The sequence below is a fragment of the Dermacentor silvarum genome, chromosome 7, assembly GCF_013339745.2.
Source record: "Dermacentor silvarum isolate Dsil-2018 chromosome 7, BIME_Dsil_1.4, whole genome shotgun sequence".
Taxonomy (NCBI): domain Eukaryota; kingdom Metazoa; phylum Arthropoda; class Arachnida; order Ixodida; family Ixodidae; genus Dermacentor; species Dermacentor silvarum.
In genome coordinates this window covers 97,488,304-97,515,686 of record NC_051160.1, presented here as the reverse complement: position 1 = coordinate 97,515,686, position 27,383 = coordinate 97,488,304, and the positions used below count along the sequence as shown (strand labels likewise).

At 43.5% G+C, this 27,383-nt stretch overlaps 1 long non-coding RNA gene across 1 annotated transcript; it reads left to right on the top strand.

Annotated features, from left to right (window-relative positions):
- Window positions 1-334: 334 nt before the first annotated feature.
- LOC125946895 (uncharacterized) lies at window positions 335-26,532 on the top strand. The gene is made up of 4 exons (XR_007467966.1): window positions 335-564; window positions 10,280-10,449; window positions 26,225-26,370; window positions 26,434-26,532. It is a non-coding gene; the product is annotated as an uncharacterized LOC125946895 (long non-coding RNA).
- The last annotated feature ends 851 nt before the right edge of the window (window positions 26,533-27,383 follow it).

The window sequence follows — 27,383 nt, the reverse complement described above, 5'->3', positions numbered from 1 at the left end:
ACTTTGCTGTTTTCCATAATTCTTTAGTGTGTGAGAACATCTAGAAGTGCATGAACGTTTCCATTAGTGTTGTTATCATGGTTAGTTGGTTTCTGTGTGTGACAGTTTTTGTTAATTGTATGTTCATGTCTCTTTAGCAATCGGCTTCGTTGTTTTTTTTTCCCCACTGCGAGTTAGTCTCAGTGGTGGCCGGAATAATTCGAACCATACAAGTATAAGTACACTCCCGGGCTAACAACCCCGTGGTGACTTAGGAAAACCAAATCATAACAGTGCCCATCAGCTCCATTGTCTGTTAGCTTTACGCCTCCAGTGCAACCTACGGTCATTTTTTTCTTATTTGTTACTAATCACTATCTCGCCGAAAATGTATGTAGATTTATACTGAAAGGTTGTTTTCTTCTACTTTGGTATGCTGCAGCATACAAAATGTTCATACACGGTATCACACAAGTGGGCTGGGCAGACACGTAGGCGTCAGCTCTCTGCCTTAAAAGTGGCAGCTTGAATCACTCGCAGCTCAAAAGCGACACTTCAAATCAGAGCACTACTAATGCCTATTAGGTAAGTACTTTCATGTTCTTAATTATAGATAAATAAGTTCCATAGATCAAGCGAAACAACTTTGTTAGTGCTGTGCATGTGAGGATATTAGGAATGATTCCTAGTAAAAGCGGCATGAAAGCACTTGCTAATACCTAGGGTAATATTCCAATTGGCACCTCCTAATACTATCAAGACTTAATGCTTCTGAATGATTCGGTAATCACTGTCGCTAGCTATCACTGTGAAAAAATATTGCCAACATTGAACCTTCTAATGGACGATGCCAGACAGGCAGAAAGGCCGCTAATATGTGGCACGAGTATTGCGCGGCAGGGGATCCTTGAAGATACTTGAATACTGCAAGACGTGAGATCGATGGATACTATAGACTTGACTCAGTAACTTATGAAATATATTTTAATTCGAAATTCTGTCTTCCTACTTTCCCGCGTTTCAAATGCCTGTCTGGCAAGTTAGGTCGTCACTATCTTCCGAATATGTTTGCAGATATACATGTATGTTGAAAGTTTATTTGAAAGTATCCATGGCATACGAATCATTTATTGAAATGGTGAAATATTTTACTTCATTTTTCGATTTACTTTATTTTCGCTAATTTAACAAATCCGAATAGAATGGGTATGTCCTACTGTGTAATAGAAGAGATACAGAATCCCAAAATGTTGCTTGATTGTGATGATTTGATCTTCCTAGGTCAACGAAGGGTTGTTTACCCGGGAATGTATTTGTACTTGCACGGTTCGAATTATTGTGGCCACCACTGAGACTAATTCGCAGTGGGGAAAAGAAACAACGAAGCCGATTGTTAACAAGACATGAACATATAATTAACACAAACTGTCACACACAAGCTAACTAACCAAGGTACTAAGATTAATATAAAAGTTCATGCCCTTTGAAATGTTCTCTCACAATAAATAATTATATATATAACAGTAATTAAAGTTCGTGACCGGTCACAATTACTTGGTAGCGTCGGTGCAGCGCTGTACGGGGCGGCGTTGTGACAGCGTCAGATGCAGTGCGTCGGTCGCGTGAGTATAAGACGATGAGACACTACTTGCGTCTTGACGATCGTCCGCAGCTCGGCCAAGAAGTCACAGGAGGAAAGTAGGTAGGGCTTGCCTTCAGCACCATGTCACTGCAGGACCCACGGACACCAAAGGCTGGAGGTAGAACAGAGGCCGGATCGTCGCTGAAGTTATGCAACTCGGGCCCGCAGCCCGACAGCTTCGCTTCTCCGCCCGGCCCTCCTGAAGTCTTTGAGACTCGGACCCACAGTCAGACAGCCTCACTTCTCCGACGGGTGCTCTTGAGGTCTTGAGGTTCGGACCCAGAGCCCGACAACCTTGCCTCGACCACTCCGCACACCGGCCTTCTTTTCGAACGTTGCCTTCCTTCTCTTCTTCTTCTGCTCCCTCTTCCAGCAATCGTGTGTCTTCGTGATTCGCTGTTGGCCGAGGTGCCGTGTTAGGCGAGCGCGCGCCGAATCCCGCCATTCTTTTTCTTCTTTTATGGTTACTGATCGTCCGCCGCACCAGACACGCGCACATAAGTCTTTTGTACATGACAAAAAGTCCCCCTTTTCGAAAAGTTTTTTTTTTGATGAAGCGAAAATAATAAAAAAAAAACTGTGGCGATGCGCGTGGTCTCGTGAGACTTTATACAGTGCATGTACTAACAGATTGAGCGACATGCAGACTTCAACCACAAAAAACAATAAAAGAAACAAGAAAGCATACAGAAGCATGAACTCCCAAAGTGCAAGATTCAATAGCTGATCCTGACCTACTTAAATAATCAGCTCCAACCTTTTCTGAGGAATGCCTTTGATACCCCCACCTGCTTCTGCTTTAAAGCGTGGTAAGGGGCTTCATTTTCTGGTTCGTCAATCACTATAAACGAGGAAGTTTGGAACCTAGCTAGTGGTTGGCGCTCTTCATACCGCTTCAGCATGTTGATGTGGAATAATTTAGTGGTATGGCCTACGTCCAACCAGTAGTCAAAGTTGTTTTTCTTTCCAGTGACTACAAATGGTCCCTTCCATTGCATCATGAGTTTGTTATCACTGGTTGGGAGGAGTATGAGTGCACGATCTCCTATCTTCAGCTGTCGACGACAACTGTTTCGGTCGTAGTACCCCTTCTGAGTCTTCTGAGCTTTGCACAAGTTCTGGTGAGCTAACTTCAAAGTCTCTTCTAGTCGGTTTTTGAGGTCGAGGACATATGCATATGTCGTCTTAACATCTTCCTTGAGCCTGTCTCTTGTCCAGAGATCCTTGAGTATGGCCAAGGGTCCTCGTACTTGTCGTCCGTATATCAATTCAAATGGCGAAAAACCGAGGCTGGTTTGTGGCACCTCACGGTACGCAAAAAGAAGAGGAGCAAGATATCGATCCCAGGCTTTTGGTTTCTCTTGGCATATTTTCCGCAGCATCATCTTAAGGGTTCCGTTGAAGCGCTCCACCATTCCATTACACATTGGATGATAAGGCGTTGAACTGAGATGCTTGATGGCGAGTAAATCATTGATTTCTTTCACCAACTCTGATGTAAAACAAGATGCCTGGTCACGAAGGATCTCGTGTGGGAAACCGATCCTTGAGAACATCTCAACCAACCCTTCGACTACAGTTGCTGAGTCAATAGAAGGTAAAGGGATGGCGTCCGGGAAGCGAGTTGCAAAGTCCACAAGAGTGAGTATATATCGGTTGCCCTTACTCGATGTTGGAGTCAAGGGACCGATGATATCTACCGCTACCCGTTCGAATGGGGTATCTATAAGCGGCATTCGTCCCAGTGGAGCCTTGCCCACTCTACCTTTTGGGAAGGTTCTTTGACATACATCGCACGATCTCACAAATCTTTTAACGTCCTCTTGGACGCCGGGCCAATAAAATGATCCAAGGACCCGTTCCGTGGTTTTCCGTATGCCTTGATGCCCAGACAAGGAGTTGTCATGTGCCATATTAAGGACTTCGAGGCGTAGGCACTTCGGTACCACTGCTTGATCGATTATTTTTCCTGGGCATATTTGATAGCATCTGTACAACACGCCTTTATCCAGGTAGAACGAATGGGCGGTTGTACCTTTTCCCGGAATATTTTTCCCGATTTTGCTTATACAAACTTGAAGTGTTGTGTCTTCCTGCTGCTTTGTCCGAAACATTTCTCTTGACAATTGTAAAGCTCTAACGCCCACCGGGGAACATGGTTTCGAGATCTTGGCACCCACTATAACCTGCAGAGAACCACTGTCTTCTTTCGTAGTGCTCATCTCGCGTGATGTACTTGCTACAGAAGTAAACGAGGATGATTTCCAATTGGGATCTGGCTCCATGGGTTGGCGTGCTCCAGGAACGTTACCAATGATCACATCATACAATGGTCTCTCCATGCACTTTGCGACCGTAACACCGGAGAAGTACGGTGATGAAATGTTGACTTCCGCTTCCGGAACGTTAATAGAGCTACCATCAGCCAGTAGTATGATAGACTCAGTGCCTATCATTGCTGCGTCCGGTACAAGATCTCGTCGTACGACTATACTATTGCTTCCTGTATCTCGCAGAACCCAAACGGTCTGTCCAAAAAGCTCTCCTTTCAACACCGGCATGTCAAAAGACTTGCTAGACCAGACTCCCAAAGCATTAGAAAATGTCTCATCTTGCTGCTTGGTACTACGTTCAAAGCATTCCCGTGCATCTTTTTGCTGGTCGGGAGGTAGTATGCAGCATGCTGATGAGCCTTTGGCACCTGGTTCATTTCGTCTGCATGATTGCACATCGTGTCCATATCTGCGGCAATATTCACAATATGGCTGTTTTGTCTTCACACGGCAATCTGATGTCTTGTGTCCTATCTTATCACATATGAAGCAACGGACTTGAGACTTCACACCTGGTTTCTCATTCGTTTCTTTGCCAGGATTTTGTTCTAGCCTCTCCTTGAACACCAGCAAATTATGCTGCCTCTGTGCCTCCAAATAGTGATCGGCCGCTTCCGAGGCCTCATCCACAGTCTTGCAGTTTCTCTCACGAAGAAAAAGCGCCAAGCTACTATGGCAGTTATTCAAGAATTGTTCTGCGACTATCAAGTCTCGAACCGCATTGAACGTCTTCCCCTGGTTTGCCATCTCCACCCAACGGTCGAAGTAGCTGAAAAGCCGAGTAGCATACTGCTTGCCGGTTTCTCCATCCTGTGGTTTACTTTGCCGGAATCTCTCTCGGTATCCCTCAGAAGTAAACCTAAATTGTTTTAACAATGCTAGTTTTGCTTTGTTGTAATCCAGGGAGTCTTCGGGCGATAAACGACCAAACACTTTCAGTGCTTCCCCACCGAGGCACAAGCTGAGAGCGGTGGCCCACTTTTCTTTTGGCCAGCCCTGTCCCGTGGCTACATGTTCAAAGCGCTTTAAATATGCGTCGAGGTCATCTCGAGAATCATTGAACATGGGGATCAGATTATGTGGGTTGATGGGGGCCAAGACTTCCGCTTGGTTCGTGTGACTTGCACCATTCCCACTCCCACTGCTTTCTCCCACCTCAGCGAGCCTCAGACGCAACTGCAAATTCTTTTCTTCTAGCTCAAGGCGCTGTTTGGTCGCCTCTCTTTCCGCTGCCCGTTCCTCACGCGCCTTCGCATCTTCCTCCCGAGCTTTGGTGACTTGCTCGTCCGCCCAATTTCTCAGCTCCGCGCCCTGCAGCCCCAAGCGCTCACCCAACGTAATAAATTCTGCCAAACTCATATTCACTTGTCGCTAAAGCAACTGTGAACAACCGGCTTCGTCCTGTCGTGGACGCCAATTTGTGATGATTTGATCTTCCTAGGTCAACGAAGGGTTGTTTACCCGAGAATGTATTTGTACTTGCACGGTTCGAATTATTGTGGCCACCACTGAGACTAATTCGCAGTGGGGAAAAGAAACAACGAAGCCGATTGTTAACAAGACATGAACATATAATTAACACAAACTGTCACACACAAGCTAACTAACCAAGGTACTAAGATTAATATAAAAGTTCATGCACTTTTAAATGTTCTCTCACAATAAATAATTATATATATAACAGTAATTAAAGTTCGTGACCGGTCACAATTACTTGGTAGCGTCGGTGCAGCGCTGTACGGGGCGGCGTTGTGACAGCGTCAGATGCAGTGCGTCGGTCGCGTGAGTATAAGACGATGAGACACTACTTGCGTCTTGACGATCGTCCGCAGCTCGGCCAAGAAGTCACAGGAGGAAAGTAGGTAGGGCTTGCCTTCAGCACCATGTCACTGCAGGACCCACGGACACCAAAGGCTGGAGGTAGAACAGAGGCCGGATCGTCGCTGAAGTTATGAAACTCGGGCCCGCAGCCCGACAGCTTCGCTTCTCCGCCCGGCCCTCCTGAAGTCTTTGAGACTCGGACCCACAGTCAGACAGCCTCACTTCTCCGACGGGTGCTCTTGAGGTCTTGAGGTTCGGACCCAGAGCCCGACAACCTTGCCTCGACCACTCCGCACACCGGCCTTCTTTTCGAACGTTGCCTTCCTTCTCTTCTTCTTCTGCTCCCTCTTCCAGCAATCGTGTGTCTTCGTGATTCGCTGTTGGCCGAGGTGCCGTGTTAGGCGAGCGCGCGCCGAATCCCGCCATTCTTTTTCTTCTTTTATGGTTACTGATCGTCCGCCGCACCAGACACGCGCACATAAGTCTTTTGTACATGACATTGATACGTGTCGCACTTTTCCGTGCTTGCATCTGTCATAACAATTCTTAAGTGTAATTTGCTTTCTACGAGTATCATACATCGCCTTCGTCTTTGTCACATGGTTGTGTTTACGTCTTACGCTGGATATCTGCTCGACGTGGTGCTCGCATGTCGGCATAGCTTGTACGCGACTTAGTGCATAGAAATAAAAATTGCATGAAAAAGCTTTTAGGCTTTGTTGAGAATAAAGAAATATTTTATGATATTACACGTTGCAAGGCATGTAATAAAAATAGCGTAGCTTGCACTGGAGGAATAATGTTAAAGAGACAGAGGAGCTGATGGCCACCTAGCTAGTCCTGGCTTTTGGGTTAGGCTAAGCACTACCAAGCCATCCCCAACATTTTCCGGGATTTATTGATTGTTTATTGATTACCGATTAACTATTGCTTGGCTATCGATTGGCTACCGCAAAGTATTGGCCACGTATTTAGGCTATGCTAAGCGCAACAGAGACATCCCCAGCATTTTCCAGAATTTATTGATTGTTAATCGATTATCGAATTGTTCAGCTTTTGATTGGCTATCGATTGGCTAGCGATGACTGAATAAGTTTGAAAGTAGTCCCACCCATGCTTAACTAGACTTAGCCAGGCACAGCTTCGCTAGTTCACAGTGGGATGCGCTTAGACCGTCTCTGCACGAGCGCCAGGATCTGGACACATTCTCAGTTCGCACGTTACGGATTAACGCTCGGCGTAAAGGGCTGCGCTGTTAAAAAATATATGCATTCCCGTTAGATACAAAGCCTTTGTTTACATGGTTGACAGAGATTTAAACTTGCGCGCTTGATCTCCGTATATTCTATTTGTTTTAAGCTGTATGTGTTCATTTTAAACATAAATGAGCAATTTTGATCAACATCGAATGCTCTATATGATATAAATAAATGATCAGTTTTTATTACCAGTTTATCTTATGCTGAGGGTATTGCATATGCAAACTCAACACGCTCGGTTGAGCAAAACTATTCAATAATCGTGCTGACATACCTGTAGCACATTGTATAAAAAATTAGGCTCGATGCAGATAAAAATTGCATGGTCCATGACTTTGCATGCAATAGAAAATAAGGCATCACTCCTTAATTCTCTTCAAGATGACGAAGTGCGCCGAAATTGATAAGCACGAGGTGAGCTAACATAGATTCTAAAGATAACGGATCCTTAAAAATTCTGTTTCAAATGAACTTTAGGTTCAACACATCATGTTTTTTAACAATGTGAAATCATGGCAGCGGGTGCATGGTCCATTTCTGTCCCAAGGTTTCGAGTTTTCTTAGATTGAGTAATTACTAGGCATACCAAACGTTTTTCTGGTATGTCCTCTATCTTAGGTAATGAAGGAATCATGGGCCACACTTCAGAGCTAAAATACGACGTGATATAGGTTGATGAAAAATATTGGTAGAAAAAATTGGCTTAGCCTTGGTCATTCTAAAGTTACCTGAGACCATCTTTCAGTGAAGGGATAGGTATGAGCAAGCGAATTATCATTCTGCCCAGCAGCAATTTTTTTTGCTAATCAAATCGCACTTGACAAAAAAAAAGCATTCCGTGTCCGTTTAGGAATAATCTAAACTGAGGCACATTTAAATACTCGAAGCTATGACAACCATGCATTCGGTAATAGAAAAACGAGGACGAGACATCTCACGTTTCAATACAATACAATAGTACCGACAACTTAGGCAGGGTATTGAGGAATAATTTCTATTTTACTCACCTATCAATCTGCGACTAGGATGCGAAAATGTAGGCAAAATTTGGGGATGCCTTACAATGACGTATTGTGGAAAAGGAGGTGTACATAGACATATTCGTAAATAACAACTTTCGCAGCATCATATTTATGTGGGGCTATCAATAATTGCGGGTCACATTTTTTGATACTTCTCATGTAGCAACGAAAGACAAATCATGTGGCACAGGCATACAAACGGCGGATCCAAGCTTTTGCACTTGAGGCACACCAAGGTTGCTTACTTTTCCGCTGTCGGCATAAAATTGTAGTGTAACATAAAACTGCAGAATGCCATCAAGGGTTGAGATTACCTATTACTCAAGCTGTCGTAATAGCATTATAGAAACATCATTATCATCAACCTATATTTATGTCCACTGCAAGACGGAGGCCTCTCCCTGCGATATCCAATTACCCCTGTCTTGTGCTAGCTGATTCAACTTGGGCCTGCAAATTTCCTAACTTCAATACCGCACCTAGTTTTCTGCTGCCCTCAACTGCGTTTCCATTCTCTTGGTATACATTCTGTAACTCTCATTGTCTAGCAGTTATACATTCTACGCATTGCATGGCCTGCCAAGCTGCATTTTTCTTCTTAATTCCTACTAGAATATCGGCTATCCCCGTTTGCTCTGTGATCTAGGCCACCTTCTCCCTGTTTCTTAACGTTAGGCCCAACATTTTTCGTTCCATCGCTCTTTGTGCGGCTCTTGTTCGCAAGATTCTTTGTTAACCTCCAATTTTGTGCCCCACATGTTAGCACCGGTAAAATGTAGTGATTGTACACTTTTATTTTCAGCGACAGTGCTAAGCTCCCAGTCAGGATTTTGTAGTGCCTGCCGCATTCACTCTAAGCCAATTTTATTCTTCCGTAAATTTCCTTCGCATGATCAGGGTGTTCGGTGAGCAATTGACCTGGATAGACTCTAGAGGCTGACAAGCAGTTCTGAATTCTGGTTCGCTTGCCAGGCTATTGAACATTACCTCTGTCTTCTGCATATTAATATTCAACCCCACTCGCTTCGCCAAACGTCTTGCTATATATATATATATATATATATATATATACATATCTTTAAAGCCAGCTATAGAAGTGATGTTAAACTGTAAAATTTCAGTTTTCTTGCATAGTACAAGCAAATATGTTTGCACATAAAGGTATGACAGACAGCAAAATCCACAGAAACCATACCTTGCAAATATTGGGCAATCTAGCATATCTTAAAATGTCATTTACCAAAAAAATTGCTTCTGGGGCAAGTGGTAAGTAAGTATCTGATGTACAGCTGCAGCGAAATAATATTAGCACAAGCGGCCGATGACCGGAACAGGGAAACTACCGCATACGGTGCTCTTCTTCCAGTGCACAATTACCTAAATTCCCTCATGATTCATACATCAAAGAGGGAGTGCCTGGCACTCTCGTTTTCGGCGTGCTAGGGAAAGACAGGGTTGCGCGCCACAATTTATCTGATCGGCTGATCGGTCACTTGTGCTGATATTTTTTCCGCTGCAGCTGTACATTGCACATTGTGTGCGAAAACAAATAACATAGCATGAGGCATCGCTACAAAGTCTCGGCCCTACAGCCTGAACTTGTCTAAGCATAAAATACATTCAACGGGAAGCTATATAATCTACGCGATTTAACGGCACGGGCAAAGACGAACGTTTCTCCGCAAGTGACATCTCGTACACCCCTGCACCTGTAATGCCAATGACGGTGTTTTTTATTGCACCGGCATTGTCACACGTGTGTTATGTGCCATGGCGCTGCTCTTGCTTCACAGCAGCAGTCGTCAGGCATGCTGCGTCAGGCCATTTCGCATACGTGTCTCCTTAAAACCTTATGTGATGAGCTCCAGCACAACCCTCAACATTGTTTTCACTTATAATAATTCCACTTTTTGTGAAACTGCCATTGTTGTTATTTGCTCAAATTGATTTATGCATAAAGTGCCATGAACCTCTAAAGCTTTAGAATATTGGTTATAGCATGCAGACGTGGAATATAAAGCAGCCTATGTCGTCTTCTATTATATCTGCGGCGCTGCCATTCAAGTAAATCAATTTGAGCCTGCTTGAAGAAATGATTAGTGCTACTAAATATGAGCATTCAATTTTAGAAATATTTATTCCTACAACCATATCTGCTGAGAACAATGATTCCGTTAGGCTGGAATTTTATCTATATTTAACTCTATAAATATTCCTTTGCAGCTCCTTCTTTGAGGCTTCAGGTACCGGTACAGTGACATCAGGAATTCTGAGCTGCAATATGGCAGAACAACACGTTTTGCACGGCTTATTTTTGGGCTGCTGTAATCACGAGCCTGATGTGCGGACGGACGACTGCTGCAAACAGCCCCAAATACTTGAACATTGCGCATGTAATTCGACTTTTCCCAATAGTGTGCACAAGTACCTCTATACTAATGTACATAATTCTGGGTACTCACTTCTAAAAAAGATGGTAGAAAAAAAGTACTGTTCATTGTCAACTTGCCCCTTGGTATTGTATTTGATGGTAGTTGCATAATATGGGATAGTTTACAGTGGTGGTGGAGCTTTTAATCAGTGCGGCAACAGTGGTTTTTAACCTGCAGATGTGTAATCCAATGCACAATGGCACGTGATCACGCTGTGATTCAAGAATGACGAAATGAACTTGTAAAAAAGCTTTCTGTGTGCTTTAGTTTATTATCAACCACATGTCTGGATGTTTGCTTTGACACAACCGGCTTTTCTCACTTGAGACATATGAGCGCCTGATTCTCACCCTGCAAACTGCTATAGCGCCTGAGATGTCATCATGCTATGCATGAGATATGCTAAGGCACCGGGTGCTGTAATACAACTTCTTGAATGTTAGCTGACAAAAGCCTGCGTAGCAACGAGTGAAAACCAATTTCCGAACCCACTGGCTTACATCGAGGACAGATCTCGAAACAGCACCTGCCATTTGTACTTTGGTGCTGGAGATTCATGGCAAAATATAGAACCAATAAAACGATATGTTGGAAACGAACAGGACCATAATTCAATGTGACAACTTGATAGACCTAACGCTGACGGGGCTTATTTCAACGGGCGCTGTCGTATTCACAAGTAAACGTTAATATTACTTGCGCTGCTGTTAAACGCTAATTCCGCTAAAATACCTTACGAGAAGGTATCCTATACGAGAAGATACCCTCTAAATACCTTATGTAGTGGGCATAGGCGGCGCTATAGACGAGTTTTCGTGAGTTCTGATTTAGGCTTTACTGGCACCCTGTATTACTGGCTCCCAGTTCTCTTTACCGCTTCGGAAAAGAGCAGGCTAGTTCACATCCCTTGTTTTGGGTAGGCACCCAATGACTACGAAGTCATTGTCGCTCAACACGGACCACAATTGCCTTGTGCTATCGCCTCACTGACATCTTAACCAGGGCCATTCTCCCTCTTTCAACGCATTGTCCTCCTCGTTCGCCTGTCCTTGTAGATAACGCAGCAGAGGGTCACGGCGTTCCACGTTAGCGTTCCCCACTCTGCCATGGTTGTTGGTACGTTCGCAGGCTTTCTAACTAAATACCTTTTGCTATACGTCGAGTATATTAAGCGTTCCATACTCTGAAGCAGAGTCGCCACGCACCAGCGTTGGCTTAATCGCGTTCGCTGTGCTCCCCTTGTGAAGTTTGAATAGCCGGCGTCTCAGTTTCGGTATCGGCGCATAATAGATTTTACACCACTACTTTCAAAATGCTTTACTAAAAACTATGCATTTCAAATAATCTGCAAGTGTCCTATTTAGTTAACTTCATGTCATGCTTTCATACAAGGAAACCAAGGGAAATCCTGTTTTTTTTTATAGGGCATGTATACATAAGGTAGAGAGAAATGGGAGTAGGCGGAAATACGACTAATAGCATGTGGGAATTCAGCCCACATCTGTCACATTGCGCGCGCGATACCCTACCAATTGGGTAGGGTGGCTGCTATTTCGCCGTCTACTCTCTTTGGTATGTTTATTAGATGCAGCAATGCGAGTGTAATATCCATGCCGCCGGACGTAGAACATTCGTTCAACCGCAAGCGTCACGTAGTACGCGCACATAAAAGCGGCAACTGGCCAGAAACCCTCCTCTGCTGCCTATAGAATAAGTACTTCATGAGTCGAAATCCTCACTGTGTGATGAGCGAGCAGAATGCTGGGAATAGAAAACTGGGCGACTTCGAAACATTCATTATATGGCAGCAGTGCTGCTACAGGCACAATGCTTGAAGCGGAAAAAGGAGAGAAAGGGCATAGTGGCGCTCTATTGTTTGGTAATCACAATCATATCCAATCGACAATGAATTCAAGAAAATATATGGGGAATATTTGTTTTAGTTTTCATTTAAATGGTGAAAATGTCAAAGTAGAAGCAAATCAATGTAATGGAAAAGAATTTGTTTACCTTTCCAACTAATAAGGCATCGATGCTGCCATGCTATTTTCTTAGTTCGAAAATACTTTTTGTGGACCAATATATAGTTGCGTGTGTGTGTGTAAACTTTATTTAAAGAGGTCCGGAGGCTCGACTTAAGCCGAGGCGGGCCGCTCCCACGTTGGCACTGTCAGGCCAAGCCCTTCAGCGACATCATGGGCCCTCTGGACAGCCCTTAGTTGGTCTTAGAGCAATGAGCTTTGTATTCTTTTTTGCCATCGAGTCCATTCTTCCAGGAGGCTGGGAAGAGTTGCGGGGCACCCCGCGAGCATATGTTTGATTTCAATGATGCCATTACAATTATTACATTCCATCCTAATCTCCCTCTCTGGATATATTTTGTTAATGTGGTACGGCGTGGGGTATGTACCCGTTTGCAATAAGCGCAGCGAGACTGCCTGAGCCCTGTTTAGCTTTGAGTGTGGCAATGGGAATTGCCTGCGTCCTAGATAGTAGTGTTTGGTTATCTCATTATAAGTTATTAAATGATCTCCATATTCCCCGGCCTGATGGTGAACGGCTCGGTTATGACTGTCACAGTTAGCAAGTCGTCGTGCCAAGTCATGCGCAACCTCGTTGAGGTTTACCCGAGTCTCGTCCACTTTCCCCATATGTGCAGGAAACCATCGGATTTCTGTTCTCCTAATCCTAATGTTTTCAAATAGTTTAGCTGCAACTCCAGCTACGTAGCCTTTATCAAAACTTTTTATAGCGGCTTTTGAATCACTGTAAATGAAGGCCCACTTATTACTCCTGATGGCTAGAGCGATTGCCACTTGTTCTGCCACCATGGGTTCCTTGGTAAAAATAGTGATAGCGTCTTGCACCTTTCCTTGCGAATTTGATACAATGGCCGTATAGGCTTCTTTACCTTTCACCCAGGCAGCATCAACTATAGCTGCCAGTTGGTTCTGCTGTTCTATCTCCTGCAAGAGTGCTTTAGCTCTTGCCTTTCTCCTTTTGATATTATATTCTGGATTCATGTTTCTGGCGAGAGGGTTGGTTCTGATCCTATCCCTAACTTCAGTATTTAATTCCACTTCAGCCTCTATTGGGCTCCTTGATCTATTAGGTTCTACACCTATTATCTGTAATATCTTTCTGCCTGCTCGTGTTTTTTTTTAAATGTTTCGTGTTGCGCTAGCTGTTGCGCCTCAGCGATTTCTTCCATTGTGTTGTGGACTCCTAGACTCATGAGCTTGTCATTTGCCGCAGTACTCGGTATCCCTAGGGCTATTTTAACAAGTTTCCTGATCATGACATTGAGTTTGTTAAGTTCTGCCTTTCCATTTGAATAATCCGGCCACGTAAGTGAAGTGACACAAAGCAAAAGAATGTATTAGCCTCAAAGCACTGTCTTCCCCCAAGCCTCTGTGTCTGTTGGTAATTCTCCTTAATAACCTAATGACTTCATCTGTTTTGTTCGAGATATGCTGTATTCTACTATAATTGGCATTGTTTTCCTCTATATTATAACCAAGAATCCTTGATTTTTCCAACTAGCCTGATTGCGGTTTCTTCATGAGTCATAAGCACACTCTTGGCTCCTCTTCCGGAATGTAGCCTCTTGGTTTACGACCTTTTCTGCGATGTTTAATGACCAAGAGTTCCGACTTGGCTGCCGAGCATTTCAGCCCCATGTCTTCCAGTGTGTTCTGCACAACATATACACTTTCTTGTAGTCTGGTCTCTGTCTCTCCTACATTACCCTTGGCACTCCAAATGGTTACTGTCATCGGCATATACGACATAATGTATACCCTCGATTTTCTCTAAATTTCTTGAAACCTTAGACATTACTAAATTGAATAGCATGGGCGAGAGCACAGCTCCTTGTGGAGTGCCCATGTTTCCCAAATTCTTAGCTTCTGACTTAAGTTCTCCCATGATGAGGTTGGCTGTTCTGTCTCTATAAGAAAGTCCTTAATCATGTTAAAAAGCCTCTTGCCTAACCCCATCTCCGAGAGAAAGTCAAGTATTGCCTTATGTTTTAAACGATCAAAAGCTTTTTGCACATTCATACCTAGAAGAGCTTTCGTGTGCGTTGGGCTGGCCTGTACGAGTTGGTGTTTGATTAAGAGCATAGCATCCTGAGTTGACAACCCGGGTCGAAAGCAAATGAGATTGTACGGGAGGATGTCGTTCTGCTCAACGTATTTCGTGACCCGATTTAGGATGACATGTTCCATTGCTTTGCCTAGACATGACGTAAAAGAAAGAGGACGGAGGTTGTTGAGAGTTAATTGTTTGCCTGGCTTAGGTATGAGGATAGTATTGGTCATCCTCCATTCCTCTTGGTATATCCCCTTCTTCCAACATTCATTAAAATGTTCAATTAGGTAGGAAATTGATTCATCATCCAGATTTCTTAAATTCCTGTTAGTTATTCCATCAGGTCCAGCTGCTGATCTACCATTAAGACTGTGAAGAGCCGCCCTGACTTCACTCTCAGTGTAATCCAGGTCAATTTCTTCACATATGCCACCCCAATATTCGACGTTATCTTCTGCTTCGTTTGGTTGCTTAAGTGGGAGATATTTGGCGGCGAGTCTATCCATGATTTCTGCCGGTGTTTTGTCTTGGCTCTCCTGATGAACCAACTTGGCTATACTGTTCTCTTGTTTGTCCTTGTTTCATTCGGGTTGAGCAAGTGCTTAAGGAGGTTCCAGCTACCTCCATGTTTGATTCTGCCATCCGCGGAGTTACAGATCTCATCCTACTGTTGTTTCACGAGTGTCTTCGAGTGCTCATCAATTTCTCTGTTTAATTGTGCTATTTTTTCCTTAGCCTTCTGTTAAGTCTTTGCGTTTTCCATCTCTGAACTATAGCCTGTTTGGCCTCAATCAAATGCGCCAGCCTGCTGTCCATAGCCTCAATATTTTCCTGTGTCTTGATTTCCTTAGAGGCCTCTTTGACGTCCTCTCTGAGCTGGTTAACCCATGTTTGAAATGACTCCTTTATACCTAAAGGCCCCCGTTTCCCTCTTTTCGCCCTGACTTTCCTAAACTGGTCCCAGTCCGTGAATTTGAAGATTCTAGTTTCCTGTCTCGGTAGGTCTATGGTTATGTGAATGATGTAATGATCGCTTCCGTGATCAATGTTCGAGTTTTCCCAACTAGCTCCTCCTATGTTATTAACAAAAGTGAGATCCGGTGTGGAGTCCCTGTATGTGGACGTGCCACAACGGGTGGGGTACGCCCGATCGGTAACCAAGCATAACCCCCGATCCATAGCGAGATTCCATAGATCCTCTTCCTTCTTTGTGTTCCATGTATATCCCCATGTGTGATAGGGAGCATTAAAGACCCCTCCAATAATGAGCGGGGAGTTCTTGGCAATCGAAGACACTTTGTTGAAGAGTGCTCTAAAGCTGTGTCTCATATCTCTAGGGCTGCTGTAAATATTTAAACAGAAAATGCTTTGCGCTTTGCCTCTGTTCCTTTTAAGTATTATTTAAGTAAATACATTTTGCTGTAATCTCGCAATCTCCAGACGTTTTTCAACATATTGTAATGACTGTCGAAAGATTTAGAAATACATTGTGTTAAGTATTTCCACTATTGGTGTCTACGGGAATTTTACGAACAACGAATGTTACATATTGCGCACCAATTAGGTGACATCCATCGCAAAATTGGCACATAAAAACAATTACGTTACAGTTTATCTGTGCAACAAGCGTTACAATCTCGGCATGAGTACGTTGGGCAAGGTGACGGGATTTGCAGTGGTGCTAACTGGGCGTACTGAAATGTAAAAAAAGGAAATTAGATCCAGCTCTAACATCCAACTTTCATTCCACAACCCCCACGTGCCAACATTAAAAGTGCAGCAGCTCAAAAACCACTTGCCTACAACACTAGGACCTTTGTGTTTCGCAGGCTTTGTCTAAGAATAATTTGCTGCACCAACGAACTCATTCATAAAGCGGTTTTCAGTAGCACTGGCGATCTTGTAATGCGGGAAAGAAAACGCGGTCAGCTATTTAACGTAATTTTTTGCAGCTGTACTTCCCAGGGTTTCACTTTCGGTATTTCGGCCCTATGACGCACGAACAGGCTTTAATGATGCAGAAATATGTTTCGTTTGCGCGATATATGTATATAAAGTAATTTATAATGTAGCTAAATTAGTTGCTCAGTGTTTAGCGCGCAACTCGGGTACTTTTGGAACTTGGGTATTTTGTACTTCGCCGAAGAGATTATACGTAGTGTTGGTGTGCTATTTTATGAGCATGCTTTGAGTGTATTGATGTCTGCTGTCGCAAGCACGGTTGTGAGACAATATCCGGCACTAGTCCCGACTCACCGCGCAATTTTCTAGCGGTTTACGACCTTCGCCGGCCTCTTCCACACCCAGGAGACAATTTATTGATGCGTGAGCGACTTTACTCCAACTCTAAGTGCGTCGCCAGCATAAGCTTTAGGTCCAACATCATGACAAGTGTATCTTATGTCTACCCGATTAAACGACGAAGGCCCTAATGACATAGTAAACAATAACGTAGTAAAAAAACAGTAAATATCCTGCAGACGATCACATTTCCTTGGACAGTCGCATGCACGCAAGATGGCGAGTCTAGTTCAGTAGTATAAATGTCACAAGGAAAAATTCCCACGTCTGATGAGCTTTAAATGTCAACAGTACACATCGCCATGACTTAGCAGCTATAGCGTTGTGCTGCTAAACACGACGTCACAGATTCGATTCAGCGTCGCGGTGGCCGCATTGTCGCAGGGGCGAAATGCGAAAACGCTCGTCTACTATGCTTGGGGGCACGTTCAAAAACTGAATGTTGGCAAAATTATTCGTCGTTCCTAATACACTGTGCCTGATCCAGTTTGTCCACGTAACTTGAGCCAGGACTTCACAAGTGTAAGGCGCTTCGGACGCTAATCGAACTGAACATATGGTATTGGAAGCAACCTAGAGTAACAGAGGCTATCGTTTATTTCTGCCATAACTAATTGTTTAATTACATTTAGTTTCACAACACTAACGAATGGATTAAGACCACAGTGTGATACCCACAGTTGTGGAGCACATCGAGAAACCACCTAATAAATTGTTTTCTACGCAATATCTCACACGTAGTTCTTCTTCCCGCGTGCCAATAAAGTCCGCGAAATACGAAAAGAAAGAAGAAAAATAACCCGCCCGTGATGGAGCACTTGTGCAACTGCTCTTATAGCGCTTTCAAGCGTGAAATTTGGTAAACAAGCATGGCACATTTTTCTCTCTCTCTTGTTTGCATGAGTTCACCCAACATCGAAACGTATGAGGTAATTTTTATCCAATGGACAAATTACTTTAATAGTCATCACCTTCTGTTGTTCTCATGTGCTTCACCTTTTCTTCCTTGAAAAAGAATAAAAACCAGTTTCCTTCTCTTTCGCATTCTCGGAGGCATTAACTCTTCGGCAGTGCAAAGAGAGTAGTGCACATTTTCGCTATTATGCAATAAGAGCTGGATGCCGAGATGCCTACAACCGGCATAATGCCCTGTCGATTGGTATTTCGGACATGGTGTTCTTCCACCATGTCCCGAGGACATGGTGGAAGAACAGAGACAGCTGTCTGAATGGTACCCAGTCTGTCTGCTGAGCAAGTTGACTGCAACATTGTTCAGGCTCTACTCCTTTGCCGATAATATCCATTGATAATACTCATTAAAATACTACGGCTCCTTAGACAATTCATGGAGAAGCTTAGTAGGGGTGAGCCAACTTGAAATTATGGGTGTGCCAACCTAAATTTGGGGGCAACATAAAATTAGGAGAGGGCAAACGTAAATTTGGGTACGAACTGACTTTAAATGTGCAGGTGGGACAACCTAAACGTAGCGGTGGGCCAACATAAAAGTTGGCGGTGGGCAAAGCTAAAATTTAGGGGTTGGCCAACCTAAATTTGGGAGCGTGTCAACTTAACCTTTGGGGGTGGGCGAAACTAGAAATTTGGAAGTTGGCAAACCTAAATGTTTCTTCTGCACCAACTGAAATTTGAGGGTGGGCCAACTTGATATTTCAGGATGGGCCAATCTAACTGTGGAGGTCCACAGACCACAGATCATATGAGCAATTTTAATAGGGTGGGCTTTGATGTCATGCTCACGAGCAGCTGATTCGTTATGCAAAGAATTAAAAACTTAAACAATCAAACTTTCAGACGTAGGCATAAGAATAGTCTCGCTGACACGATGATTAATATAACCTTCAATATTACGTCCATTGCAAAAATCAGATGTACAAGTTGAAGCCCAGGCAGTGGCAACATGATTAATAAATAAATTGCCTTCATGGCTACCATAGTACTTGTCACCATTTACAACAATGTCAGGTGGCACACTCGGTGAAGATTACCCCATTAGCTAGCGGTGGTTTTCTTTTTGAGATTACTGCTGCAGTTTGTTTCTTACTTTTTTAACTCTAAACGTTTCATGGTCTCGAGTTTATAAGAAACGTTTTTAATAAATGTACTTTCTGTGGAACACACTTGTATAGTTTCTGGTTTACCGATTTCTTTATAGTTTATTTATGTTTGACCACAGGGTCGGAAGGAAACGCTACAATGTATATTTGTTTCACTTCGGACACAAATGAATCGTATGGTGCCATACAATTTTGTTAAGGATGCACATCAGACAATTTATATTGGAATGCAGAGTTTGCAGTACCCGTATGCTGGCGTTATTTATGGCTCGCTTGAAGTCATCTTTGGTATCTGTACGCACACGAAATAGAAACGCGGCAAAAACGGCAAATGATCACTCGTGCGCGAACTGAGAAATCCAGAACATGCCTGTTTTTTGTTACAGAAGTAAAACATAAATCAATCAATGCTTTTGAGTTTATAGCTATCCGCGTAGGAAGCTCCATGAGGTTTTCACAACCATTTGCTAGCATCGTTTCAGTAAGTGGGATCCTGTCATTATTTTGTGAAAGCAAGTAAACACTGATGTCACTAACAGTTATTGAGTGAAATGTTTTCGTGCTAGCAAGTTCAACTACCAAGTCTATATAATGAAGCAGTCCTATTAGCGCACCTTGAGGTGGGCGGTAGATGACAACAATCATAATATTTCGAGAAAGTATTCCAACACATCCAAAAGCATCAGTTCCGCATGTAAATTCAGGCAATATTTCGCAACAATGCATTCGTGAGTATAGTCATGCCACCGCCTCGTTTTCTCGAACGATAAATTGAAACTTGCTTGTAACCCTAGAAGTGTATGACGTCATACGCGCTCGCGTACTATGCTTCCGAAAAATCTAAGAAATCAAAACTACAGTTGAGCTGCAATAGTTAAGTTTGAATCTCAAGTTGTTTATTTCTGAAACTGTGGGATTCATATGGAGCAGTTAAAGCCCCCTTTCATGTAAGTATTTATTTTTAGTTGTTTAGTTGCTGGAGGATGTAACACTGTGATAAGACTCCATGTTTTCCATGTTTATAGTAGTTGGTGGCCTGGGGACAATTTTGTTTCGGTCCCTTTCAGTGGCGAGTGTTATCGCTCGAGCATTCGGCTGCCTGCAGGCGAACATGGTTCCCGTGAGCTGCAAACGTATTGATAGTTCAATTCCCTTGCCTTGATTTTTGCAAGCCAAAGCAAGCGCTTATGGGTTGTAGTCACGTTATCAAAGAACTGAATTCCCTGCGTTTAGCTCTTGAGGTTTTTTTCTTTTCGAACCATGTAGCCTTCAGTGTTCTGGTGACAAAACGAAGACCGATAGGATCCCTTTTTTTGCGTGTGTACGGTGAATTGCTTCAATGACTTTTTCAAATCGTGGCGGCAGGGCAAGCTGTCTAGCACCTTATTTATTTCTGTTAGCACATTCTCGCATCTCGTTGAGCCAAGCCATGAATTTCCAAGTTCTGTCTTCGGCTGTACTACTCTAGAGCGTTTATTTCTACTTGTAACTATGAAACCATTTTCGCGTCTTGCGACTGCTCAACAATCTCCATTCGGCGGCTCAATCCAGCGATACCCAGTTCCTGCCGATTTATAGCGTCTTTTATATTATCGTAAGTAGCGCACAAATGCTATACTGACATTTATGTGTTCTTCACAGGGTCTTGTAAGCCTATCAACTTAGCTAACTTTGCCTCTAGGGCTTGCATTTGCGACAGTTTTTTTTTTGTTTACTTCAGCAAGCTCAGTTTGAATGTTCAGAAATAGACCCGCTCTGTCTGTGTTTCTTATAGCAAGTTTACACGTAGGACATCTAAGTGACTTCTTGGTGGCTTCTTTCATCTTAAAAGGCCTAGCTGCTTCATTTTTCGACATTAAAGTCACCGCTCCAATGAACACATTTCAAGACCACTTCATCATGACTAACAAGGAGTGACCAAACGAACACGCCTCTGTAGTGATTTTTACATGCGACAAAAGTCAAATCAGCCGTAGCAGTGGAAGTGGGAGAAGAAGAAATAAGCTTTATTGAACGAGCCGGCAGTTTGGTTTTGGTGGCCTCAAGTGGGCGGCTCGAAGTCCTTAGACTCGGGTGGCATCTTCCGCTTGCCGGACGGCCCAGAGCTGGCCTTCCATCTCCGAAAATTTCAGGGCCGCCTCCCAGCGGCGGCGACGTCTACAGAGAAGGTACCTGCTGACTCCCGCCGCCGGGGCGACGGCGGGAAGGAGCGATCTCGAGGCTTCCCTTAGTCAGGTAACGCCTGCCGTTATGAGCGTTCTATTCTAGTAAATTTCACAGCTCAAAGGTAGCCGTGCATCAACGCGAAAGCATTATGGAATACAAGAATTGGTTTCAAATGTACAAGTGTATAGTGTGTTATTTACTAGAATACCAACTTGCTTCACTCCTGCCGCAAGACCTTCGATTCCTCCGTGGTGCCTTACACAGCCAAATATCAACCTGACAATACCTGGCATCCACGAAAAAGCAGAGCTGTCATCACCAGCCCTTAAACAGCTCGCCTTACTTCTGTTGTACGAGAAGTACCAAGACTCTGCCCATATATACACCGACGGCTCCGTCCTGCCGAACAGCTCTACCGCGGCAGTGGTGATACCAACGATGGGCACAACTATTAAATTCAAGACGTCTCACGTCACAACATCGACGGCAGCAGAGCTCGCAGCACTTTGTGCCGCGCTGCAATTCATTAGTGATCAAGTGACACACAAATGGACAATTTTCTCCGACTCAAAGGCGGCTCTGCAGTCTCTACTATCACCTTTACGCCGCGGTCCACACGAGCAGCTGGTCTTTGAGATTGCCGAGGCAATACACAATCTGACTGAGATAGGGCAAGAAATAACTTTTCAGTGGCTTCCAAGTCACTGTGGAATTATCGGCAATGAACGGGCCGATCAAGCTGCCCGCACAGCTCATAAAGAAGATCACAAACGACCCATTCCACTTTCTAGGACTGACGCTGCACGGAAGCTCCGCGTGATCGCCCGCCAACGAACAAGGTCACAATGGAATGAATCGCACCTCATGCATGCTCGCTTATACTCTCTGGACCCAACCCTAAGCCTTCGAGTACCATCAAGGCTTCGCCGAGGAGACGCAACACTTTTGTGCAGATTATGGTTGGGCGTTGCGTTTACCAAAGCCTATGCGTTCCGCATAGGAATGGCCGACAGCGCAGCCTGTGACCACTGCGGCAATGAAGAATCAATTGTACATATTTTGTGCGACTGCCCGCAGTACAGTGCGCAAAGACATTTTCTTACCAACACGTTCAACCAATTGGACGACCGGCCTCTGTCGGAAGAAAAAATTCTCCACCACAGACTGGACCCAACGTCACAGAAGAAGGCCGTGCAGGCGCTTCTGCGCTTCTTACGAGCCACCGGCCTATCTGACCGACTGTGATTAGAACGCTCTTCCGGTGCAACGAAAATATCGCACACCTTCTTTGTGAGTGCCCTCGTTTTAACCCGCAGAGAGCAGCTCTCTCAGCCACGATAGGTCAACTGGACAAACGCTTAATAACACAAATCAACATCCTTGTAAACTGGCCTACACGAAAAACAGCGCGAGCCACCTTGAAGGCACTGCTGCGTTATTTAAAAGACACCAAACTCAGTGACAAATTGTGACTGTACACTGTGTGACGTAGGATGGGACGTTGACACTATTCAACACTAGAACGCCTTCGCAGACTGACAATGCCCACAGAAACAGTTCAGTTGTGTGTGTGTGTGTGATTTTTTTTTCTTTCTTTTTTTTCCCCTTTTTTGTACTTATTTTTTCTCTCTCTCTCCTGTCGAATACCTTTACCCCTCCCCCGGTACAGGGTAGCCAACCGGAGATAATGTCTGGTTAACCTCCCTGTCTTTCCTTCACCTTTTTTTTTCTCTCTCTCTCTCTTACTAGAATAGTGTATGTGACGCCCGTTTGGGAAATTAAACATCAAAAATTAAGATACCAAAACACATGCCACATTGGAAGTCTGTTTTTTATAACAGATCATATTACAAAGTGAGTAGAATTCAATATTCGTTGTAGATTGTACGCCTTGAGATGAAACAAAATATTATGCAAAGTTTCGAGAGAAAATGTTCGCTAAGTAAAAGATCATCAACGATGGAGTAGCACAAAGGGAACAAATTAGCTTTTTGAGAAAAACAAGAACAAAGATTATAAGTTACAATGTACACTTGAAAGCAAAGCGCCAGAAGACTAATCTCCAGGATTGCAGCAAGGTGGTCCACTCTAAGCCTACTCCTAGATGCGGTTGTTTCAAATCCTTATTTCTTTCCTGACTTGCTTTGCTGACAACTGGCAACACGCCTGTAAGAGAAGATGATTGTAATTCCCTTGCTCATCTTTAACACTGAATATACAAGCTCTATTTCTGACTTGCCGCAAGACATCTAAAGTTGCTTGTTTTTTTGTGAATGTCGCAGACATCATCAAAGCAGGCAAACTTGAGGACTGGCGTGCACACGCAAGCGTTTTCTGAAAACCATTTTCCGATGATTATGGCTATGCTTTTTATTGGCGTTTCCTTGAAATCGAGCGGCCACCAATAGTCGTCTCTTCGGCTTGATTTATGCAGGTTTTACGACGACTATCGCACTCTAGCAGTATTGCTATCTTTCCTGCATCTTTCCTCTCTGCATTAAAATTGATATGTGAATACTGGACAGTTAACAACTTGGGCTCTATAAATGTCTTCCCTACTTATTTTCCCACCAATACACTAAGCCTACTTGCTTTTCTCGATTGATGACAAGTAAACGCTACCATACGATTTGAATTCCTACTTCTCCGAAACCCGCCCCATTTCTACGGTTATTGCCAAATCAGGCCACTGAAGCGCCCCCAAATATAAACTTTGCGCAAAACACATGCAAAATACCTTCAAATATTACGTTCTTTAAAACATATTGTTGCACTGAGCAAAAAAATGACTTGGGCAATATTGATATAGTTAGAAAGAAAGTAAACTATTAAAGTCACAGAATTCCACTTTCAATGTTACCGTGTACGCTATAAATTAACCTGTAACATGTTGATGGCACAAGGTAGAGGCATAATTTTGGCAATAGATGCAGTAATGTTTGGCGTTGCTAAAAAAATGTGAAAAATGCAATTTTTTTATGAAAACTGCATTTCAAGAGTATCTTCATATCTTAAAGCCGATTCGTTTCACGCTGATTTACGATGTGTAATATATTCGGAAAGAAGCAGAAAGGATGGTCAACAATGTTCGGAAGTATTTCCCTAGAAAATCACGCTTTATTAAACGCGTATTTTCAGACTCTTTCAATAGCCTAACAGGTACTTGTCAAGGTTCTGGCATTGCAAACAAACTGGTGCGGCGCCGTACATCACGTGCTAGCAATCTTGTCTTGCGGCGCGAAATCCGCTGAAATTTGCAATAAAATCCCTCAAACCCTTTTTTCTCGAACAAGCCCCGTTTCTAGCTACAGTTTCAGAGTCATAGAATCTAATGCACATATGCAAGGCGCACTGCTTGCAACGTCTCTGAATATACACATGACTTTATTAAATTATTTAATTCCGAAAGCCGGATACCATCACCGGAATTGCTTCACGCCACAAAAAGAAAAGGAGAGCTGGTGGGGCTAGTGGTGTAAAGGTGACGTGGTCTCTTGGCTAGATATGGAAGAAGGAAGAGAAGTGTTGCGGACACTAGTTAATACAAAGGGAAATACTGCCAATGATTCCATTCAAGCATGTCTCATGACAGCATTGTAACGTGTCATTACGATATTTTTATGAGCTCTAATAGTCAATAAATTTGAAAAATCCTTATGTTAAACTGCTCCCAATTCAGCACCTTATAATTTCAGCATATAACAAAATATTTCAGTGGTGCCTGGCGAAAGATCCATTTATTTTAGAAATGGTACTTTATTTCCGAAAGTTTTCAATAATTTCGGACGTCTTGTTAACCAGGGCTTTATTAGTTTCGTCGCTTAAAATACACTTCCGTAGCTTGAATTTCTGAAGTGCACACGCTTTCGTTATCGCGTTTCGTGAATTCGTCTAGATATTCTAACAAACATGTTCGTGTTAGTTTTTAGTCATTCTGTCTCGCATGTGAGAGAATTGGCAATGGACAGGCACCTTCCTACTGATCTTCGCTCTCGGCACGCTACGTTACCTGTTCAAATGAATTTGCCAACACCCTTTTTTACATGTTTGACCTACCCGGTGAAACGTTTTATAACAAATTTGCTACAAAAAGCGCACGTACAAAAGTAAAGCACATTGCCTACAACACGGGCAGCAACGTCACGTCGACGCATATGTGCTCCTTTTTTATGTGCGTTTTCTATGGGGCAAATGAGGCTCTCAGCCTATGTCGGCAAGGCAAAGATGGAGTTCTCTGGAATGTGGTTCTGTTCATGTGCTAATTTTCATCAGTTTCCTATTTTGCTATAAATTTGTGCGTTTTAATTACGGAACTTGTGAGTGTAGCTATTGTGTCAGATTATTTTATAATCCTATCGTACGGAACATTCTGACTTATTACCAGTGTTGCTCCTATGAGCAACAAGGCTCATATTTACAACCCAAGGTGCATGGAATTCTTCTCCAAGCTCGTGAGACCAGCACAGAGATACCGGAGTGTCTTCGCGGGTCTGCTCTCTGTGACATCGTCATTGATAATGCACATTATTGCGAGTACAGTTACAGCAGAAGGTGAGAAATAAAGAACGTTGGGAAATAACAGTATATAAATTGGTTACTTCCTTGTGAGGACTGCTTAAAAGAGTGCAGAACCACAATACCTGTGTGCCATCTTCATTATTTGTAGTCATCAGTCAAATGATCTTGCAATCGAAGGTTGGGTGTTAGGATCGACAGAAGGTGCTGACAACGGCGACTGATTCGAGCTTCTGTCCGTGGACGGGAGATCCCAAAAAGGTGTAAAATTTGGCGGGCATGTAGTTCAAGGCTATCCCAAACATCTTATTGCGCAAATCAAATTGAGCAATTGGTTTTATGTAGTAATTTATTTTCTTGCCAGATTTAAACAATGCGGAAAATACCTAAACATTTTAAGTGTAATCTCTGTTTTTATCACAAGCCGAATCAAGCACACCAGCTTAAATAAAAGGTAGCTTCCTTTATTATTCAGGCCGACTTTGGGATTATGGTATTACCAAGAACATACACTCTCGAAATAATGGCTCATAATGAAACTACCGCTCGCTCTATTTTCGTTAGAAAGTGTTTAATTTTTATTGCAGTTTTACAAAAGCGTGACAACGTTATGGACACTTCAGTCGCAAACGACAACTGGACAAGAGGGCGTCGCATGTTTGGTGTACAGTATCAAGGATGCCTCTAAAACATCGTTCAGCTTTAATCAGATCTTTTACAAGGATGGTCAAAGGTGAGATTAGAAAATGTGGTCTTGAATGTTGGTTACAAAGTTAAATTGCTCCACACAAATCAGAAATGACTGGAACATGCAAGGAAAATTTTCAAAAGCATGGACTGGTAGCCGGAGTAATTTTTTCGATTCACTAAGTGTTACCCCTCCTGAAGGTAAGTACTTACAAAACTTATTCTCATTTCATGTAATCTAGGATGGTGTGATTCATTTCGCAGTAAACAGGAAAGATTTTAAGTTCCATAGAACCTTGCGGATCCTAAAGGGACAAGGAAATCAAGCAACACACGATCATCTGGTTCCCAGATCACATGGCACAGATCGAGGGCACCCCGTCCAACCTCAACGAGTCGGCCCACGTAGCTTGTATGAGAAGTAGTCGACCGTGTAGCTACCGGATGGCACGGCGCTGACATTCCGGACAACAGGGATCCCCCTGCCTCGTACAACGAACTAAGTACTTTTATCTGGGAAGGCGTAAGTATCCGCCGCCGCACAGTAAATTGAACAGGCCTCAGGCATTGACACTCAGACTTTTGCTGGTCGGGGCATACCCTAGCGCCGCACTCTTACACAGAATCTGTTCCGAAATTCAAACGTCAAACACTTGCGTGCTTTGCTCAGACTTTGCCAACATAGAACACATGCTCTGGCGGTGCCCCGCGTTACGGGGTGACGAAGACGTTACGTCTTCCAAGTGGGAGGCTGCTCGTCCGGATTGTGAAGCACTATGGGGAGTCCAATGGGCCCGCGACGTGGCGGAGAGGCTCTCTGTACCGACGTGGGAGCAGGCTGCTACGTGCTAGTGCACGTTCCGAAGGACCTCAATAAAGTTTTTCCATTCCATTCCATTCCCTAGAACCAAACATGTTTCGGCTAGAATAACGTGGTTACATTTGTACTGTTTAGATAAAACCAATTTTTTCGTTAACTTGAATGAAGCATACAGAGAAATTATTTATTTTCAAGAGATTATTTGAAAAGGCGCACTTAACTACAATAGAAAGTCGCAG